Below are 23,789 nucleotides of genomic sequence, written 5' to 3'. Positions count from 1 at the left end.
AACCCCGCCGTAATCTCAAACAGGATGTGTAAGTACACGTTCTTACGTTTAAAGGGCCATTACTTTACTTTCTTGCCGCTAAGGAGGTCATCATTTGCCGCAAGAATTGCATCGTAAGTTCGAAGTCGCACTAACTCGAGCATGACTCGTAACCTGATTGTCCCGGCATTTAAATCATATTACATGGAGTATCTCCACATTCTCAAGGGTTACGTCATCTAGTGTCTACGGATTTAATCGTATAGCTATCTCTCCACATTCTCAAGGGTTACATCATCTACAGTAGTGTCTACGGATTTAATCATATAGCTATCTCTCCACATTCTCAAGGGTTACGTCATCTACAGTCTACGGATTTAATCGTATAGCTCTCTCTCCACATTCTCAAGGGTTACGTCACCTACTGTCTACGGATTTAATCGCATAGCTGTCTCTCCACATTCTCAAGGGTTACGTCATCTACTGTCTACGGATTTAATCGCATAGCTGTCTCTCCACATTCTCAAGGGTTACGTCATCTACTGTCTACGGATTTAATCGCATAGCTGTCTCTCCACATTCTCAAGGGTTACGTCATCTAGTGTCTACGGATTTAATCGCATAGCTCTCTCTCACATTCTCAAGGGTTACGTCACCTACTGTCTACGGATTTAATCGCATAGCTGTCTCTCCACATTCTCAAGGGTTACGTCATCTACTGTCTACGGATTTAATCGCATAGCTGTCTCTCCACATTCTCAAGGGTTACGTCATCAACTGTCTACGGATTTAATCGCATAGCTGTCTCTCCACATTCTCAAGGGTTACGTCATCTACTGTCTACGGATTTAATCGCATAGCTGTCTCTCCACATTCTCAAGGGTTATGTCATCTACTGTCTACGGATTTAATCGTATAGCTATCTCTCCACATTCTCAAGGGTTACATCATCTACAGTAGTGTCTACGGATTTAATCACATAGCTATCTCTCCACATTCTCAAGGGTTACGTCATCTACTGTCTACGGATTTAATCGTATAGCTATCTCTCCACATTCTCAAGGGTTACGTCATCTACTGTCTACGGATTTAATCGTATTATGTAGATCTCTCTCCACATTAGGAAAGGTTACGTCATCTCATGTCTACATATTTAATTATATTATGTAGACATCTCTCCGCAGTCTCAGGGGTTACGTCACCTAGTGTCTGCGTATTTAATATTATATAGATATCTCTCCAAAGTCTCAAGGGTTACGTCACGTAGTGTCTACGTATTTCATCATATAGAGATATCTCACCATTCGAAAAGGTTACATTAACAAGTAGTCTACGTATTTAAACATATTATACAGATACCTTCACATTCGAAAAGGTTTCGTCATCTAGTGTCTACGTATTTCACCATATTATGATGAGGTTCTCCATATTCTAAAACGCTACTACTTTTTAAGTCTATATAATTTTAAACCTGTCACACTGCCAATCTGTTTATCTAATTCTACGTCTTCTGTACACAGCACAAGATAGCGCAGCAAAATCACACGATTCGTCGAGTGTTCGTTATGAATAGCACGCCATAACACCCAGCTCTGTCGGGTCCATCCAGGAGAAAGGGGGAACGCCGAAGAATCGTGAGTGGAAAGCTGACAAAAAGGTGGAAGAGGCGCAAAGTAACAGAAGATTTCGAAGTGGGAGACGGGCTTTATAGGAGGGGGGGGGGACGGGGGGATGATTGGATCTAAAAGCTGGGGATGGATAAATGCTAAGTCCACGCAATCTCTCTGCAAACGATCTGTAGTGATAGTTCGTTTATATTTTGTGTTTTCGGAATTATGCTATAATAAAGACAAGAGAAAAGACGCGTCCCAGAAAGGAAACCAGTAATAAATGCGTCGAAGCTTCTTCGGCGCAATCGAGTTTTCTGTACATCGTATAATCAAGTCCATCGAATATAGATCTATCTTTCGGTGGTCTCGGTATAATGCTGTATGATACATGTCTCATGAAACTTTAACCACGGTCCGGTGGTGGCCTGGCCTATATCGTTGCCAGACGGACGATTATAGCCAACTTTAACCTTAAATAAAATAAAAACTTCTGAGGCTAGATGGCACCAATGGTATATTTGATGATTGGAGGGTGGATGATCAACATACCAATTTGCAGCCCTCTAGCCTCAGTAGTTTTTAAGATCTGAGGGCGGACAGAAAAAAATGCGGACGGACAGACAAAACCGGCACAATAGTTTTCTTTTCAGAAAACTAAAATGGGTAACATGTTAAGCATAAATTACGCCCCAAGGTCGGGCATTAAAATAAATTGTACTTGTCAACAAAAGCCTTCTTTTATATGCAGACAAACACAATTCTCAAGAGTAAATGCGTTCTCCATGTAAAACATGGCGGTTACCAACATTAAGCACTTTTCTTAAACAAATTTTCTGTATCAACTCACTCACGCCTCTTACCCCAAAAATAACATCACTCGAGAACAAACTTTCGATTTTTTTTTTTTTTTTAAGCAAAAGTTTCATATCCTTTTCTATTACGAAATATCAATATAAAACCTCAAAACGCAAACATCTGCTGGATATTCTGTTAAGACTACATCTCAAAATGGAATGGCATCTGGCTTCCATCAAAACTTATGACGCACATTACGTTCAGTACACAAGAGCTCGAGTATTCCGTTTACAATATTAGAGAAGAAAGGCACACAGGCCTACAACCTGAGAGAGAGAGAGAGAGAGAGAGAGAGAGAGATACTGTCATCAACTTAGAGAGAGAGAGAGAGAGCAAGTCCAGCTACACTTCAGAAGACGCGAATTTTACGAGAGAGAGAGAGAGAAGTTAAGTATACCTTAGTTTTACTAGACCACTGAGCTGATTAACAGCTCTCCTAGGGCTGGCCCGAAGGATTAGACTTATTTTACGTGGCTAAGAACCAATTGGTTACTTTAGCAATGGGACCTACAGCTTATTGTGGAATCCGAACCACATTATAGCGAGAAATGAATTTCTATCACCAGAAATAAATTCCTCTAATTCTTCATTAGAGAGAGAGAGAGAGAGAGAGAGAGAGAGAGAGAGAGAGAGAGAGAGAGAGAGTTCACTTAAACAAGAGAAAATGGTCAAACAAAACAAGACATTAATATTAATAAGAACAATAAGAGGGGCCTTGACACCAAATCTAATGACGCATGAACATACTCCAGTTTCCTCAGACTCAGCTGATCCTTGGGTCTACTGAATTTCAATCGTGACCAGCCAGAGAACACCAAGAATTGAATGTATTTCAAAAGCAAGAAATGACTGGCATAATTTTCACATCAGAATTCATTACGCAATTTCACAGAAATACCGTGTGAGTGTATGTATGTATATTATATATATGGGTGTGTGTGTGTATTGAACGAAACCACACCTTGAGTTGTTATTAAATGACAAAGAGAGAGAGAGAGAGAGAGAGAGAAATGTGGTCACTACTGTCAAAATGTATACCAACAGAACGGAAGGACCTCGACAAAGTAGTTCTCTCTCTCTCTCTCTCTCTCTCTCTCTCTCTCTGTGTGTGTGTGTGTGTGTGTGTGTGTGTGTGTGTGTGTGTGTGTGTGTGCGTGTTTAATATGAATTAAAAATTATTCAGCCACAGCCACGGAGAATAAATCTGAGGATATAAAGTGGAATTAACCGCATTCAGGAAAAATGCTAATTCAAGAAAAAAAAATTACAAAAGCATGACTTGATGCAAAAATATAATAATAAAATAGAGGATTGATGTTACGAAAATTTAAAAACAGCTTTAATGCTATGAGATGTTGCAGTAAAGCCAATATCTTTGTAAGCAAACGTGTTCAGCACTCGATCCCAACACAAGATATCCGATATTTCTCAACCTATCTTCACCCTTCCACTCTTGGGTAAATTTCAGAAAGAAATTAAAATGTATTTGAAACTACATCAAATCGTGATTTTATATTTAAAAGGAATTTCTTGCTTAAATGGTCATTTACTTCAAAAACATCTAACATTAACATACTAACACCGTTAGTATGTTAGTACGGTCAAAGTTAAAATTTTTCCGAAATTATTGTTAACGTTAAGTGGCCTTTATATTTTCATAAAAACTTCAAAAATCTTTCATAGGAAGTGTCACCGATAAAACAATCGACATTATATAGCCAGCTTAAAACAGAGAGAGAGAGAGAGAGAGAGAGAGAGAGAGAGAGAGAGAGAGAGAGAGACTAGTTGGGGTGTTGTTCGTGACTAACGGGGAAAAGCAATACAATATAACCATTGGTCCACGTGAACTAGGGCAGCAGCAGCGGAGAACCAACCATTTTTTCTTCTTCTCTTTTCCTTCTACTTCTCTCTCACTATTTCTTCTATCTCGGCAACGGGACCTTTATTGTGTAAAGGAAAGAAGTAAATTCGTGAAAGACATCACCCGCGCGGGGGTGGTGCTTCCGCAATCAAAGTAAAAGCGGCCGCAAACAATCGAGCCAATTCAAAAAGCAACATTATTTTCCTCTTCTTTCTTTCACCGAAGATGAACGAGGCCGGACTGTCGTCTACTGGAAAACAATTCGCCAAGACCGATAAAACCTCTTTTGATGTTGCAAATTCGTCGTGACTTCCACAAAGTGAAACGGGGGTGTGGATCTGACCGGTGCGATTCAAGAGGCCGATAACGAAACGTGTGATTACTACGTCATTTCTATAACGTAATTACTGGAGCTATACCATTCTGCACGCTTTCTGACGGCAGTATTACCTAATGCTTTAAAGTCATTGCAGAACTTCACATAGGGACGATTCATATTAGAGCTGGTACAATAAACATAAAGCTAAAAGCTAAGGTAACACTGACAAAATATTAGAGAGTGTGTGTGTCCAGCTACACTTCAGAAGTAGAGAGAGTGAGGGAGACAGAGTCCAGCTACACTTCAGAAGTCCTGAGAGAGAGAGAGAGAGAGAGGGAGAGAGAGAGAGAGAGAGAGAGAGAGAGAGAGAGAGAGAGGGGGCAAGCAAGCCCAGCTACATTTCAAAGTCGCGAAATTTACGGGCAGAGAGAGAGAGAGAGAGAGAGAGAGAGAGAGAGAGAGAGAGAGAGAGAGAGAGAGAGAGAGTCCAGCATGTCCAACTACACTTTCAGAAGTCGCCAAATTTACGGAATATAAATGTCTTACACAATGCAGACCGAGACCTTAACATCCAAAGAACTCAACACACGACATACAATGTACTCGCCGCCACGGATCTTGGCATTCACTGCACAGCTCCACTGTGCCGTATACAAACGGACAAGTCCACTGGACTTATCCAGAACGAACTCGGCATCTTGGTCTTTCTCTATATGACATACCGGATTCGGAGGTTGCATTGTTTTTTATTTTTTTAAAATAGCCGCAGTGACGTCTCGCTCTCCTCCCATTTTTTTGGAAGAGCTTGTCACAGTGAGGGAAAGAGCTGCTTCGGGGACTTCCTTCCTTTCTTAGGAATAAAAGCTTGCAATGGTAAGAGTATGCGAAAAAAGTGAGAGTAAATCGAGAAATTAAAGCTATTATTTCTGGGCTCTTCAGAAATATGCTTCTGGTAAATGTGACCAGTAAATTAGTTCAATATACGGAATACTTTTTTTATAGTGGGAGAAGCATGCGCTACTCTCAACAAACAAGGTTTTGTAATCAACTCCAAAAGTACTAGTTCCCAGCGGATTATGTGATTATTTTAACTGGAAGATCTTTTCTCTCTGTGGAGGGAGGTTACAGGCAATATAGACTATACACTGTTGATTTTAAATAACTGTTGATAGATATACATATATACATGTGTGTATATACATACATACATATATATATGTGGATAGGCTATATGTACACACACAATACATATATATCTAATTATACATATACATACACACACAACCGAATGTATACATACGACAAAAGGCCCTTCTACGTAAAACTACTTTCAAGGCTTTGTTGCCAAGTTACCAAATGTTTTACAGAGGGCCACAGGGTCCGTGAAAAAAAAAAACACACACACGCACACAAATACACACAGCCACACAACTGCCTCCAAAGCCTTTCCCTACCTACCAGAGTTCGATACATGTGCAGAGAAAAAGAAACAGAAAGATAAAGATAACCTAATAAGCTAAAAGACAAAATCCACGGACTGCCAATTTGTGTTACAGGCGCTACTATTCGTCCAGCCACACGAATTGTAAATAATGTAAATAACCTTCTCTCAGTGTCGGCCAGAGTACGCATAATGCTTAAATCTGGAGAGGCGAACTTTCTAGTTTTATTGTATTGCCAGTGCCACCGCTGGGTTACGAAATCGAGAGGTATTCAAAGGATCCACCCGCCCACCAACAGAACTTAAGTAACAATATGCTCACATGACGTGAATAAATGAAACAAAAGGCTCTTCGAAGGAGGTCACGCTTTACGTTGTGAATATTTCTATAGATAAAAGAGTCTTTGCAAAGGATTCTATCTCTTGAAAACAAAAAAGCAAAAAATGCGCCGAACAATCGAGTTTTCTGTACAGCTGGTACAGCGTATAGTCAAGGCCATAAAAAATAGATCTATCTTTCAGTGGTCTCGGTATAATGTTGTATGAACCGCGGCCCATGAAACTTTAACCACGGCCAGGTGGTCGACTATCCTATACCGTTACCAGAAGCACGGTTATGGTTGACTTTAACCTTGAATAAAATAAAAACTACTCAGGTTAGAGGGCTGCAATTTGGTATGTTTCATGATTGAAGGGTGGATGATCAACAAACAATTTGCAGCCCTCTAGCCTCAGTAGTTTTTAAGATCTGAGGGTGGACAGAAAAAGTGCAAACAGAAAAAAGAGCGGACGGACAGACAAAGCCGGCACAATAGTTTTCTTTTACAGAAAACTACAAAGTACACCAAAGGACTTCTAAAGAAATGATCAGACGAAATTTTACATCTAAAAAAACAGGACATAATTTTAAGGATATATTAAATTTCACTGGACAAGAATTTCAAGATCACAAAATATTCATTATTCATGACGCGATAAGAGAGAAAATACCCCAAATAGAATTTCATGACCAAAAGAAAATCCCTGGCAAGAATTTTATATATAAAGGAAAAATTGCTTTTATCTGAAAAGCCCCATCCCTAGAATTTGTTCAAGGAAAAACAGCAGATTCGTTTTGGATTACTCGCGCTCTCGTGATGGGAATGTGACAATCGGCGACTACCTTTGCTGGGATATCGCTACTTAAAAATAATGAAATGAGAGAGAGAGAGAGAGAGAGAGAGAGAGAGAGAGAGAGAGAGAGAGAGAGAGAGAGAGAGATTCCCAAGAGCATAAACAATGCCATAAGCGTTATTTTTAAGAGCACTAAGCTGGGCCAGTGTTATGCCGTGAACGCGGAAACATGTTACATCTGAAACACACACACACACACACATGCAGACGCACATGCGCAGCAGACCCAAGGAAGAGAGTGAACGTTTCTCACGGAAAACGACCTTTCCTTTTACTCACTGGCTACAGACTCACATACCAAGAACCACCTGCTTAGTTTTCCGTGCCGATAAGCCCGAACGAGATTCGCCATGTTACAAAATCCGAATCAGGCCGAATATTCAGAGCTTGAATCATCGAAAAACAAAAGCCATAACTACTTACACAATAAGCACGAGACTAACAATAGAACGAACACACACACATACATACATCGTCAGGCACTGTAGACATGTGCGCGCCACAGCGAGGGAGAAAGTGAAGGTTATGATGATGGTGAATAAGAACAAAGGTAAGTTTGGGTACATAGGGTTGTAGGACCCACCAAAAAACAAATGCAAATCTGCGCACAGGTTAGGACGGGAGTGACCCAACCCATGTACAGCAATTTCAACTTTGAACCTTGATCTCTGTTTGGCTGGAAAAAAAAAGTGATCAACATATTGCGTAAAATATGTTCATTACAAGCCTAAAAATGTAGGGATGGTCATACGTAGTGCACTGCCTTAAAAATTTATTGTTTCAACGAAAACTGATTTTTGGAAAACAAAACTTATTGTTTTAACGAGAGCTGACTTCTGAAAAATAAAACTTACTGTTTTAGCGAAACCTGAGTTTTGGAAAACCCTGACTGACAAGTAAAATTATACAGAAAACCCAAATAACGACAAAACAAACGACAATTCACAAAAGAGGAATACTGGTTACGAAAATGCGTCGTGATAAACAATAACACCGCAATGACGTGTCTCAGACTGAATAGAGACAATTTTCCATTGTGATCTCTTCATGCCTTTGGCAAGGTCATTTGAATTAAAATACTTGTTACCGAATGACATTAGCTTTGGGAACTCCCGCAACAACTTGGTTAAAACATAAGCAAAAAAGTCTACAAAAGACATCAAGAATATGAAGAAAATGAGGAAAACCCGTATTTCCATGAGAGAGAGAGAGAGAGAGAGAGAGAGAGAGAGAGAGAGAGAGAGAGAGAGAGAGAGAGAGAGAGATGGAATAAGTAAAAAGCTTACAGGATTTACGAAGCCCACAATACCAGCACAGTGCACCCAGAGATCCACAGGCCTTGGTAATGCAAATGCCCTAAATATGAAAAAAGGATTAGAATGACAAGGAAATGTACAAAATCAGGACATCAAACACCAGCAAAATTGTTCACTGTTACGAAAATCTGAGAGAAAAAAAAATGTAAGACAAAATCTCAACATCTCAAGTCTATCTTCACTGACTTCTGCAACACCCACGATTTCGCAAGCTTTAACATTAACTAAAATTCATTTCCATCCGCTAATTTTTTTTCCCCTAAAAACACAGCAGCATCGTAGTTTAACTTTCAATCATAATCAATCACACGAACATAATCCCAAAACACGTTAATAATTGCTTTCTTCGGTTACGAATAAAGTAGAATATAGAGTAGAGAATTCAGGCCAGAGGCCAAGCGCTGGGACCTATGAGGTCATTCGGGAATTGACGGTAAAAAGGTTTGAAAGGTGTAAAGGAGGTACGCAGTTGCATTATGAATCAAATGATAGGAGTGGGCGGAAGGGAAGTAAGATGGAAGAAAGAGAATATGAACGGGGGTAGAGTAAAAGGAATGAAAGGGGCTGCAGCTAGGGGGCAGAAGGGACGGCGAATAAAATATGCGTCCTCACCTCTCCCCGCTTAGGAGATATGGCAGCAGCACCTGTAAGCAATCAGGAGTGGGGATAGGAATCTTCCATGAGTACGTTTGTCTAACAGCTCTCCCTCAAAATAAATCCCCTCCAACGCGATGTCATTCTAATCTAACCCTCCATTGACCCACATCGCCCTGAGGCACGAAGATTTGCTACTGTGTCCACTCGAAGATGACGGCAAAGTAACATTCTCCTACTGTCAAAATGCAAGATATTACAGTAAAAAGATATTCTCGTCGGGGACGAAATGTCAATTTAAATGTTCATAACATTTCCACCGGGTCAGGCACAAGCTCGAAAAGGAAAACAGCGGCATCTGTTTTGTTTTGGGGGTCCGAGATACAATTACAGCCTTCCTTTCTTGCCTGTTTTTGTCATCCTATTTACTATTTACAGACGTTCGTCTTGCCGTAGGTAATAAACATCTTTGACAGCAATGTATAACTGAGAATTCCATCTAAAAATTTAAACGCGTAGAACTTGAACCTCACATTCCTCCATACCTAGAATTTCTACTAAACCGAAGTTGCAAGTTGCAGAGAGAGAGAGAGAGAGAGAGAGAGAGAGAGAGAGAGAGAGAGAGAGAGAGACTACGACGAAGCAGAAATCTAATACCAGACTTACAAAACGAAATTCCCCGAGATATATGAACTCCTCACTTTCAATGATCCATCACTTTTTGTCTTTCTTCGCTAATCCATCACCTGGGCCTGTTGGAGGAACAGGAAGCATATCACCCCAATGATGTATGGCAGTCAAGATAACGCTCGCCTCCTCTCTAACACGGAATCCAGGTCTCATGGCGTGCACCTTGATCCTACTCAAGATAAGGCTTTAGGCCTCGGATTATTTTTTTTTTTTTTTTTTTTTGGAGGTGGGGGAAGGGGCGCATTTATTTGCCAAAGTCATTTCAACAACTGTTAAGCACCATATTATGCTCGGTACTGGTTTGCTGGATACTTTATCCACAGGCAATTAGAAATATGTGTATATGTATGTATGTATGTATGTATACAGTATATATATTCCATTCTGGCACTGTTGGAGGTTTTGAGGATTTATAGTAAAGAAAATAAATTACAGAAGGCGATTAAATGTTTTTTTATATAATTTAAGTCAGAATGTGTGGCCGAGAATGCCTAGTTTGGTGTAAAAGTAGGTTTAAGTCAAGTGCGTATTATATTTGAAAATAGATGTTCATTATCTTTATGGATTCAATGATAAAATAAGTCGGAGAAAATGAGGTACTAATGAAAGTTCGTGGAGTAGGAAAAACGGGGCTTGTTTAAGTGTGGAATGGTTGATATCTGCAGGTGGTTTACTGATTGAGGATAGGGAAGAGAAGTTGCAAAAACTAGATGAAGAGTTGGAAAGTGTTCAAAACTGAGAATCATTAGGTCGGAGGAGATGAAGAATTAGAAAGTCCTGAATACAGGGCGCAAAATGTACACACACACACACACATACATATATGCTGTATATGTATACACAAACATAAATATATATATATATATATATATATATATATATATATATATATATATATATATATATATATATATATATATAATCAACAAATACGCAAATACCGAAATAAACTAGTGGCTACATTAGGCCAAAGTCTGGGAGCCAGCAAAACAAACGAAGAACAAAGTAGTGTAATTTTTTATTCCATCTTTCACCGGCGCTCGGCAGAGGAGTTAAGGCCGTGTTGCCTAAAAAAAAAGAAAAAAAAAAAAACAAGGGAACAGAAAATATCCAGGGTTCTTGTTTCCCGAATTCTAAATGGGACACTTTTATTTGAAGAGCTTCCAGTTAAGAGAGATTTGTTATGAAATTTCGTTAATGGTGAATTTATGTAATTATGTATTACCATAATATATATATATATATATATATATATATATATATATATATATATATATATATATATATATATATATATATATATATATATATATATATATATATATATATATTATATATATATATATATATATATAAACAATATGTGTTCCCTCCCCCATTATCGACTGCTGTAAAGAAACGACTGCTGTATCAAGAATGTAATCGATCCCAAATGTGAAAGTCATAACGTCAGCAACAGCAGATGTTTCACACACAAACAATAACATACTGTGTAAAGAAACAAACGAGGCTCAGCATCAATGATCAGGAGCACTGTAATCGATCCCAAATCTGGGACGTCACTGTTAAGTCTCCAGTTATAATCAAGACAATTTGTAAAGTTTTCTTCAGTCTCAAAGACATACAAGCCACAAAGAGAGAGGACTGAGAGAGACAAATGTCAAATTGAGAGAGAGAGAGAGAGAGAGAGATGCCTCCTAAGTAAATAAAGCTCCAGACAATTTTGATAGCCAGACATGAGAGAGAGAGAGAGAGAGAGAGAGAGAGAGAGAGAGAGAGAGAGAGAGAGAGGTTGATGCTGTCAAAAGTATCAGAAGCTCCAGTTATAATTATGAAAATTTTTGATACAGTCACTTTCAAGCCTTGACGACATGCGACCCAGAGAGAGAGAGAGAGAGAAGGTGGGCCAGCAAATAATTAGAAGTGGGTTACAGCCGCAGGCGAGCATGCCTTGGAACGCCTGCAGGTTAGCGAACACCTTAAAAAAGTGAGGAACAACATGCAAGTATTCTCTACATTCGACCTTTCAAGGGCTACCACTACAGTTATAAGTTTATCGTTCTGTTGTGTTCTTGCTGACTTGAAGAGATTCCTGAATTACCAAAAAAAAAATAATAATAATAACAATAATAATACATAAATAAATAAATTAAATAAAATGAAACTTAAATTAAAATAATACATACAAACAATATTTTTGGCTTGACCTAATTGCAGGCTAACTGATCTCTTCTTCCTGTATTTCCTGTTACCTTCAGTTACTTCTTTTAAATGAACACCCTTTTCTTTGGAAGCTTGAATTTCAAGTCAATGGCCCCCGTGGGCTTGTTCCATATGAATAATAATAATAATAAAACGTATCAACATTACAGACTTTAAATAAAGACAGATGGTAAAGCAACTGTGCACTCAACTGAAGTTGTTTACTTACTGAATTCGCTTTTAGAAGAACATTCATTAAACAAACACAATACGCAATCGTTTCCAGATTCTCTTCTTTACTTGGGACCCACTAAATAGCTTTACAAATTACAAAGTAATATACGCCAGCATATGTTGACTTTCACTAACTTTGTGATATATCACGTCATTAAAAATCGCAATCATCATCAGCAACGGATTATCCGATGAATTGTGGGAGCTGAAACGAGAGAGAGAGAGAGAGAGAGAGAGAGAGAGAGAGAGAGAGAGAGAGAGAGAGAGAGAGAGAGGTTTTACTACAACACGACGGTTAATTAGTATTAGAAATATAATCTCTTAATTTCAAGGCTGGTGATCCAGTGCAGTGACTCATTCCTGGCAGATCTGGTGACAGCTGTCAGCTCCTAGTTCTCGAACTGTATAATCTTACTACAGGAATCGAGTTCAAGGAATCGCACATCTATAATCTTACCAAAAATGCTTTCTGGGACAAGGCAAAACTGCCAACACAATGCCTAGAAAAGCTTTCATAAAGATATATTATCATAAATCGTAAGAAAAGGTAAATTCTCCTTCGGACACTTGACATATGCAACCCTGGGAATCAACAAAACTGAAAATATTATTTGCATCTGTCATCCAACTCTCATCTTTAAAGTTCTCGGACAACAAAGAGCATTATAGGAAGGTTTAATCAATCAATAAGTAAATAAAATTATTTATATTATACTGAATACATGATTGCGTATATATACTGTATATATTTGTATATATGTAATAGATAAAAAATATCCCATATAGCATTGCTCAACTGGAAAAAATTCTTCTAGTACCGTTCCTCCTTCTATATCAGCAGTACTGATCTAATTCAGTAGCTTCTTATAATGTATCCCAGACATTCAACCCTTATATATGTAAATAAGTATTCAACGGCCGAATTGTTTGATTTCGGGCGTTGAGATTCTTATCATGCTTATCATACTGACCACGCACTTCTTTCCCATGATATTGCATTAACGTGTAAGAAAAAATAACGAACGAGGAGAGAGGTTTAGTCAAATTTATTATACCAATAAATTCCACAGCACGTCTTACGTGGTCGGCACACGTTTTAGTATTTAACGGCTTTTCTTCATAAACGAGATCGACATATTAGTACTTTTTATTTATTTATTTTTTTGCAGCCTAAAATTTATGGGATCATAATTTTTAACACTGAAGAAGTCGGAATGCAATGAAGCAATTTGTTATACTTTCTAGCTTTCTCGAATTACGATGTAATTCTCATATAAAGTCGTAAGGATTTGTTAATTTTCCTATGCAATTTTCACAGATGAGAAATAAGGTTTCACGTAAAAACTCCAATTCACTTACTATTTTTATACCTTCGTTAATTTCGTAAGGATTGAACTGAATATAGAATTTAGGCCAAAGGCGAAGCACTGGGATCTATGAAGTCATTCAGCGCTGAAACGGAAATTGACAGTAAAAGGTTTGAAAGGTGTAACAGGATAAAAACCTCGTAGCTGCACTATGAATCAACTGTTAGGAGAGGGTTGAGGAAAGTAAGATGGAAGAAAGAGAATATGAAAGGAGGTACAGTAAAAGGAACGAAAGGGGTTGCAGCTAGGGGCAGAAGACACGCTGCAAAGAACTTCAAGTAATGCCTACAGTGCACCGCATGTGGTGCACAGGCCGCACTACCCCCTTACGGGACATATATTCATACTTGTGTGTGTGTGTTAGTGATGCACACATTCCATTCTTGTGGGTGTCGTTACGTACCAGTATTATACTTAACATGAATATATTCAACATGATTTGCTTCAAACAGCCTGAAGATTAACAATGAGACCTGACACCACAAGAAAATTAATATGAATGCAAACTTTGAAATTCCGTTTTTAGAACTTATTTGTAGCCACGTCATTTCTGAGATATTTCACTTTGAAAAAGTCAGGGATTACGGTATGCAAGACGCTTTCCTTATTACTTCTCCACTAGACATACCACGTGCACGAAAACAAAGTCATCATGATTGGTCTTTGCTGAAAGTAAATGATGCTTTTATGATGCGTAAAGACCCACAATAATGTAAATGAGACTGTATTTTTCCAAATTCCGAAAGGGTTAAAAAAAAAAAAAAAAACCTTTCGACCGTTGCTGAAGAGGACCGTTGTGCAAACGGTCGAACGCTCCTTTTTTTTTTTTTACTCTTTTGGATTTTGGAAAAAACAGTCTCTCATTTACATTACTGTGGCTTTTTACTCATTATTTCCGGTCACGAAAGTGATAATCATTAAGAGAACATTATTTTAAAAAAGCAAGTCTGCCAAATATATAAACACACAATTCATTTATAATAGCGTTCAAGTTACTCAATGTAGCTCTTTATTCCTTCTAATTCTCTTTAAGAAACATTTACCGCCTTCATTTTCAAGGCCAATTGTAAACAAGTAAAAAATGCGCAGAAGTTTCTTCGGCGCAATCGAGTTTTCTGTACAGCGTATAATGCTGTATGAACCGCAGCCCATGAAACTTTCAGCCACTGCCCGGTGATGGCATGTCCTGCAGCGCTGCCAGACGCACGATCTGTGTCTAACGTTAAATAAAATAAAAGAAAATGATTGAGATGGCTTTGTCTGTCTGTCCGCACTTTTTCTGTCCTCCCTCAGAGCTTAAAAACTACTGAGGCTAGAGGGCTGCAAATCGGTATGTTGATCATCCACCCTCCAACCATCAAACATACCAAATTGCAGCCCTCTAGCCTCAGTAGTTTTTAAGCTCTGAGGGAGGACAGAAAAAGTGCGGACAGACAGACAAAGCCATCTCAATCATTTTCTTTTACAGAAAACTAAAACGCATCTAACCCTTGGAAGCACACTGTTCATACGAATATTTAATAGGACAAGCGGTAATCGTTAAGAGTTCAGCATTTTACAAAACTAGGTACATGCATTTCCCTCGAATTTCCACATTTGGTGGAATGCTTGCAAGCACAGAAATTCATCCAAGCTGTGCCTGTGCATTGTCGGCCCCTTTCTCTGCATGGATTTCGTTTCTGCCAGCAAATTGAACTTTCACGTTAACCTGTAAAAAAATAAGATAGGACGATCTGCTAGCTTGCCTGAGAGAGAGAGAGAGAGAGAGAGAGAGAGAGAGAGAGAGAGAGAGAGAGAGAGAGAGAGAGAGAGAGAGAGAGAATGGTGCAGAATTGTTGCAATTTCTGATACCGAGGACAAAGCAATGTAGTACTTTTTTTATAGTCACAGGGTCCTTCCCATACGCTATAATATGGATAGTAACTTCAACATCTCTATTATTATTATTATTATTATTATTAAATCCACCAGTGGCGTCAGCTTGACGTTTCCCATTCGGGAATGCTAATCACACATTACCAACCCACATTCATCATCGTTATCGCTAGGTCCCATTAATCAAAGCCACTTACAACCTGTTTCTTTCGACCATAAAGGGTCTTAGAAAAACCTCTCCGAATATCTTGACGTTATCGACGTCCCCTGCGGTGACTAAGCAGCACTGCTAGAGCTCAAAGTTCAAGTCAAAACCGAAAGCTACATCTTTGTCTATCGCTGCAGAGAGAGAGAGAGAGAGAGAGAGAGAGAGAGAGAGAGAGAGAGAGAGAGAGAGAGAGAGAGAGAAATTTATTCTCCGTATGAAAACTGGTAGCCCCAAGTATATTTTTCCTCAAAAAAAAAAAAAAAAAAAAAAAAAAAAAACTTGGCCAACATCTTTTGAAAACCAGTCATATAAACGTTCGTGTTTCTATACCAGTACAAACAAATATTATGATGGCCTCCATATTAACATGTTACCTGAATATCGCGCAGGTGATCTAATTGCCGAGATATGCATGATAAGATAACTAAACTAATCATTATTTTGCCGAAAAAAATGTTATGAACACATGGAATTATCTTACAAGAAGTAATAACATGATAGCTCAAGTATTATGAATATTATTAGTAGGCACCTGAGAAACTTTTTTTTTTACTAAAATTTTGTATACCGTTATGACTATGCAACACAACTAATTTTTACACATCAAATTTCTACAAGATATTTAAACAACAAACTGTACTATTGACAGAGCAATCAATCGCAAAGGCCGCCACACAGTAGCACAGACTTCCTACGCAAGCTCGTCTTTTACTGTAATAAAAAAAAATGCGAAGAAAAAAGACAGTTTGAACAAAGAAATCATGTAAAATGAATTCCCGCAAAATAAAATGTGAACGGAAGACATAAATTACATTTTGATATCAAGCTGACCATAAAAACACGATAGAAAGTCGGTGAAATTGATCCAGAGACGATGTCAAAATCTAGACGAAGAGAAATTACACCATCCATTTTCTTGCATTGACCAAATACTGATAATGACACCTTCACAAAACTTCGAAACTTTTGACAATTTGTGAAGCACAATCCACGAACAAAAGACCATAAATATTTTATCACAGATATTTCTTTCAGGCTAGAATTGAACAGAATACAGAATTTAGGCCAAAGGCCAAGTGCTGGGACATATGAGGTCAATCAGCGCTGAAAGAGAAATTAACAGTCAGTAAGGAACAATTTTAAGAGAGGGTGGAAAGTTGAATGGAAGAAAGAGAGTATGAACGGAGGCACAGTAAAAGAAATGAGAGGTTGCAGCTAGGAGTCGAAGGGACGCTGCAAAGACCCTTAAGTAATGCCTGTAGTGCACCACGTGAGGTGCACTGACAGCACTAACCCCCTCCCCGGCTATGGAGGATATTTCTTTCAGTCCATCGACAGCTTCAGGAGTATGCAAATCGAAACCGCGTTCGGGGCCTCTACTTTGCATTCTTTCAGCGCCCCCTACTTGCGAACAAAGCCACCTACCTCAAAAGGGGAAACACTAGAATCATCTCCATATCAAATTCCTTTCATCTCCCGAAGCTTCTCCGTGGACTTTTTGAAGGAACTCCCCTCTCTTCGACTTGACGCCCTTTGCCAAGGGACTCTCTCTCTCTCTCTCTCTCTCTCTCTCTCTTCATCGACCCCGGCCTTTACTGACAAAAGCGAACAGACCAAAAAGGTCGCGTAATCACTTCCGACCATTTCTCAATACGTACAGATTTCGTGTGACGAGGACGTTTACACACACAGAAACAAAAGCACAGATGATGAAACTTTATATATTTAACCAAGAATTAAATCCAGACCATTTCCGCCGCAAGCAACATGGACTTTTTTCCTTTTCTAATGTAATTTCTACTAGTTACAAAAACAAGACGAGGAATCCTTCCTTGTTCAAGGTGTCCTCAAGACTTCTTCTCATGGGGCGAGTTGGAACATCGTAATTTTGAAGGTGCCCTGGTTAATGCGCAAAGTAAATTACAGTGAATGTTTCTCAAGTGCATAGAATGTTAATGGCAAAAGAGATGCAAACAACAGCGAACGAGAGAGAGAGAGAGAGAGAGAGAGAGAGAGAGAGAGAGAGAGAGAGAGAGAGAGAGGAGGTGGGGGCAGCTTCCAAATAGAGTGACAACTAACGCAAAAAATTTACCTTTAAGTACGACGTTTGTTATCAAGTCACCAATTTAACCAAAAATCATTAAAATAAGTTTTTTCACCTTTATCCAGAGATACTAGCTCGTATTACCTTTGGTTAAATTATGTAAATATATACGCGACATGACCAAAGGACATTACATTAAGGATATGACATCCCGTCACTACCTTAGTTTCTTTAAAGTCAAGTCTTCGATACATTATGAAAACTTTCGAAAAGAACATTAAACACTAAAACATTCAAACACTTATCTGCGTTAGAGCTCATTTTTTCGGAAAACAACGGTCACCAACCATACCTGAAATGAAGAATAAGAACAATCAGTAATTCATGTACAAACTCTAAGCCATATCACACTTGCTCATTCTTTTACCACTCAGAGCATTATCACATAGACTAAATATAAAAGACCAATGACACTGTATGTGTGTATATATATATATACATATATATATATATATATATATATATATATATATATATATATATATATATATATATATATATATATATATATATTTAGTAGGATTCGATTGAAATCCATGCTTTTAAGATGGCCTAGAGAAAGAAATTATTTATACTTATTTGGGGTATAAATGGAGTAAAAATCTATTTTATCCAGTTTCTTAAAAGTTTACACACACTCACACACACACACATATATATGTATAAACACACACACATACTGAGAGAGAGAGAGAGAGAGAGAGAGAGAGAGAGAGAGAGAGAGAGAGAGAGAGAGAGAGAGGCTGTGTGTGTGTGTGTGTGTGTGTGTGTGTGTGTGTGTGTGTGTGTGTGTGTGTGTGTGTGTGCGGGCACAAAAAATAGTTTTTAAGACAAGTCTAGTCAAGCAATATCAAAATAAAATTCACAGTATCTGTAAAATAAAAGGATTTTCAATAAAAGCGCACATCTCTGCATGTTGCCTCATTCCCTCCGGGAGCACAGAACGAGAGGGTTCATCCGAAAACATCTTCCAATTTAAACTGGAGAATCCGAAACGAACGGAATTAAAATCTGTACATAAAACGCAGAAAATAAAAGAAAGGGTCTTTGTTTTAACAGCCTGGTTCTTCGACAACACCATCGCTTCCATTTTAGAGACAGGCTTGAATTAAAGAGGAAAAAACACACCAGTCATCTTATCTCCTGACCCCAATTCTAAAACCGCAGACACAAACCGAACATATCAAATGGAATAAGATCAGTTTCGCTCCAGGTTTAGAAGGCAAAAGACTGCCATAGACTCCCAGTGATTATCTGACAGAGGTACACTGCAAACTGATGAACAACATAAAGGTTAAGAAGATTATCAAGATTACCACCGAGGGAGGAAAAAAGGAACTTGGGGTTCCTGTAGCAATGTGTCAGATGAAGCTAACAAAACCAACATTATGCAACTGATATACAGGAAAAGAACCCTTTTTCTCACTGATCTGATATAGTATATAGATGAATAAAAAAAACCAGTTTACAAGTATCCGAAACATAAAAATATTGCCAGTTACTCTAGGTAACTCGTCATTACCTTTCCCCTTGGTTAAATAAGATAATCTGCCCTAAAGTGGAAAAGTGCAGTATCTGCAAATTTTTCGAAATTGAGATATGCCACCTACTGGGCTCGTGAAACACCAATACACAAGTTAGTGCAGTTTCAGAATGTTCTTCAATGATTTATTTAGGGATCACATTTGCAGTATCTGTAAAATCTGCAGTAAGACAAGGGAAAACTGCAGTATCTACCATTTTTTCAGTTTTGTATGTTTTGCAGATACTGCATTCTTCCACTTTAGGGCAGTAATGTTATATGAGGGAACCTAAGGACATTACATCAAGTGGTATCATCGAGTTTGGAGACTGGGAAATATGAAACATAAGGAACATTAGGAAAAGAAATTATACTCCTAAGTACACTGATACTTGCAGTGTTCGTGTTAAGCAATTCGTGTTAAGCAACACAGCAATAGTGTGACAAATACCAGAAATGGCGAAATTAACACGACAAATGAACTGGGAATTAATATGACCAAAGTCATATCCTGTGATAATACACCTTTTCCAGATGAAAACATAGGCGTGTGAAACCTTGAAAAAACGCGTTAATGATTAAAATTACGACAGATAATGGAGGTGAGTTGTACCGTAAAATATGGCCTTATGATTATTCAACGGATGGAAGTAAAAAATACTGAAATAACACATTTTATCAGTAATAGTAACCTGGATATGTAATAATATCAAGGCCAGGTCAAAAGTTAATGGAAAATAAATTGCTAAATAATACGAAACCAAATCATCCAGGATACCTCAGGTTATAATATTTAAGTGTAAATACATGACATCGAAATTGAATATAAATAACATGGATAAGAATGGATATTAAAAAAAGAAGCACCAAATTATTCAATAACATGGCCCTGAAAATGAGGAAGCTGAATCATGGAAACATTCAGGAAGAAACGGAGACGTATTTATCATAAACAACAATGGCAATTTCGTGACAAGTAGAAACTCTAACAAAACAAGAAAGGGAATCCCCCAGATGGCCGGAAGAACATGGCCTCTAAAACTAAACACAGAAATGAGACTGAACAAGTGTACACATACACACACACACATCACAGAGTTCAACACCATACGACAGCCATCACCCCTGATTTTCATGTTCACATAAAATTACAATCAAGGAGAATTGAGGCCATTTGGCAATGTGAGAAAAACTTGTAAATGACACCCTTGCACAGCCTATCATCTTGCGTCTTGCGTCCTTGGACGATATTTTTCGGAAAAAAGGACGCCAGACCTAGTTTCCGGTCGGATCGATGATGAATACTCAGACCTGTAGCTCTGAGATCTGGGATACGAAAAAAAAAAGTTATTTCAGAAAAAAAACTGCGATTTCAGCCAACACCCTTATTCGGAGAAAAGGACAACGCCTGTTTGAATACTACATTCCGAAGGAATAACATGTGCGTAACCATATATGTCTAGTGCCATTCTGTCGCTCAACCGAGGTTCAACATATTTATTTACTCGATACATTTTCAACGATTTCGTAATATCAGAAACCTATCACTAAATCCCAGCGACCTGGATGAAACTGGGACACAGAGGAAGAAGTGATGTGGGACACACACATTGCGAAACAAAAATGAACATGGAAAATAACGTATGCTATTCACTGAACTAAAACTTTATAAAAAGAATTCAATTTTTTTCTTTATAAAAGAATTCAATTTTTCACACTTCATAAAATACCTACATTCTCAAGGAACAAGCCAAAGGGATTTACAGCTGACAAGTTCGTTTCTGCAAGAATAGATAGTCGATGCATAAAAGAACAAGGCTAACAAAAAACGACAAATGAAAAATTTCAGAAAATAATAATATCTACCATCTACAAATAATCACGGAAGAAATATATGCCTCAATTTAATCGCAAAGACGGGTCATTGATGCAACAGCCCAATACTTAAAAGGACTATATTCGCATGAATTTGTTTGACAAGACTAAATCACATTTCAAATCATCTGGGGCTTACCCATAGGACTAGAAAGAATCATGAAAGAGCTGCATTGATGCAGCTTTTGATTACTCAAAATAACAATTAAACGAAGGGGATACAGGGACCCATCAGCTACGAGAAAAATACTAATTTTAATAACTGGCTTAAAACATATCAAAAGCCTGCACTGAAGGATGATTATTGCCTGCTTTCCAAATAATGCGCCCAAGCTTCTTCGGATCAATCGAGTTTTCTGTACAACGTATAATTGAGGCCACCGAAAATAGATTATCTTTCGGTGGTCTCGGTATAATGCTGTATGAGCCGCAGCCCCTGACACTTTAACCACGGCCTGGTGGTGACCTGGCCTATACCGTTGCCAGAAGCACGATTATGGCTAACTTTAACCTTAAATAAAATAAAAACCACTGAGGCTAGAGGGCTGCAATTTGGTACGTTTGGTGACTGGAGGGTGGATGATCTACATAACAATTTGCAGCCCTCTAGCCTCTGTAGTTTTTAAGATCTGGGGCGGACAGAAGAACTTCGGACGGACAGACAAAGCCGGCACAACAGTTTTCTTTTACAGAAAACTAAAAGGAAATCATGCTTATAAGTTTGCCGTACTTGCATGTTGAATTTAGCAGTTCAATAAGATTTTCAGTCACTTTTAACCTGACTCCTCAACTGAAGTCTTTGCATAACACATGATGCTATATGATGCTTGAGCTTTAGTGACAACACCATTTTCTTCATAATTTAATTTATTCGTAAGGTGATTTTTCTTTTTTTCTTTTAATACCCATCTCTCATCACTCAGTGTTTTCTAACCTAATTCCACTCCGTTTAACCAAGCCTAATATGGTTTGGATAACAGAATTTTATAAAGAGCTTCTGATTTAACAGTAACAAGGAACAGCGCACCATCAAACCACAGGAACTTGAGGAAATTATCATCTAAGACGACTGTATCGAATTTTACATGAAACAGTAAAAACTAACACCTACAACGCAAGCAAACATGAACGATATTTTCACATGAGTGTATTATAACATACAGAGAGAGAGAGAGAGAGAGAGAGAGAGAGAGAGAGAGAGAGAGAGAGAGAGAGAGAGAGAGAGAGAGAGAGAGTTAGCGCAGTATTCAAAACTTGTTTACATTTATCAATTATTTCGTGTTTATTCGCCAGCTGAAACCACAGCCATTGTCGATCACACAAGACTTCGTTTATTTTGTGTTCAAAGAGGAACACTTCCTGATGCATTGCCATGCAACCATTTCAAGCAAAATAAAACCGAAAACAAAGACATTTCTTTCTTCGTCCACTAAACAGCAGTCAGTACTACAAAATACTGCAAACAAGTAAAAAAACTTTCAAGTTTTACACTGCATCAGAATTTTAGAAAAATCCAGGAATACACCATGAATCATTCAACCTAGTTGGATTATAATAAATAAATATATATATATATATATATATATATATATATATATATATATATATATATATATATATAATCACTAAATTGTATTCCACGTAGAGAAAATGAAAACTGTAAACTGTTAACAAATGCTAAAGTTTTGTTCGTCCTGAACATCTTGGGACGTTCATTAACATACATCCATACACACACACACACACACACACACACACACACACAACACACATCCACACACACACACACACACATATCGTACTTTTTCAGTGTTAACATTCCGGTTCTCAACGTTTGTTTAGATTGGGCTGCTATCCTACTGCCTCCATTTACCATGAGAGCTACCAGCTACACTCTACTACCAATCTGAAACGTAATTCGCAGCACAGGTCAACAGAGGCTGATTGGACATTCAGTAGGAGAGCCTAAATCCCTTCCCACACATGGGATAGACATTAAACGAATACAAACAAGCGCTCGTACATTCTTAGCAGTACAAAAGACATCAATGGAATAGAGGAATGGAAATATCTGCATGTTCTAGGACAAAGAACATAACAGAGTAAGAATTCACTGATAAAAGAAGTTCAACTATTCGGCTTAATCATGAACGAGATCAAATTCATGGACGTTGTTTGACTGACGATAATTCTGGTGATGGTAAACAAAATCCATTAGAGAAAAAACATCCACATCTATAATGATCTATAAAAAATTAACACCAAATATAGACATACCAACGGATGCGAGGGCATGAATTAAGTAATATATCTAAACTGAACAATAAGGTCCACATTACAGGCCAAATTGGGCAGCAAGACGGGGTACAACATAGTAAATTAAGCGAAATTATACTCTTGATAATATTGGTCAGCATAAGGTATCCGGCTGGCAAACTACATTCTAGAGAGAGAGAGAGAGAGAGAGAGAGAGAGAGAGAGAGAGAGAGAGAGAGAGAGAGGAGGAGGAGGAGGAGGAGGAGGAGGAGGAGGAGGAGAGGAGGAGGAGAGAGAGAGAGAGAGAG

At 38.2% G+C, this 23,789-nt stretch overlaps 1 protein-coding gene across 50 annotated transcripts in view; it reads right to left on the bottom strand.

Moving 5' to 3' along the window:
• The window catches only part of chb (chromosome bows), a 406,696-nt gene that overhangs the window by 95,322 nt on the left and 287,585 nt on the right, over positions 1 to 23,789 (bottom strand). The window lies entirely within an intron of this gene.

The sequence above is a fragment of the Macrobrachium rosenbergii genome, chromosome 4, assembly GCF_040412425.1.
Source record: "Macrobrachium rosenbergii isolate ZJJX-2024 chromosome 4, ASM4041242v1, whole genome shotgun sequence".
Classification (NCBI taxonomy): domain Eukaryota; kingdom Metazoa; phylum Arthropoda; class Malacostraca; order Decapoda; family Palaemonidae; genus Macrobrachium; species Macrobrachium rosenbergii.
This window is presented reverse-complemented; position numbering and strand designations above follow the sequence as displayed.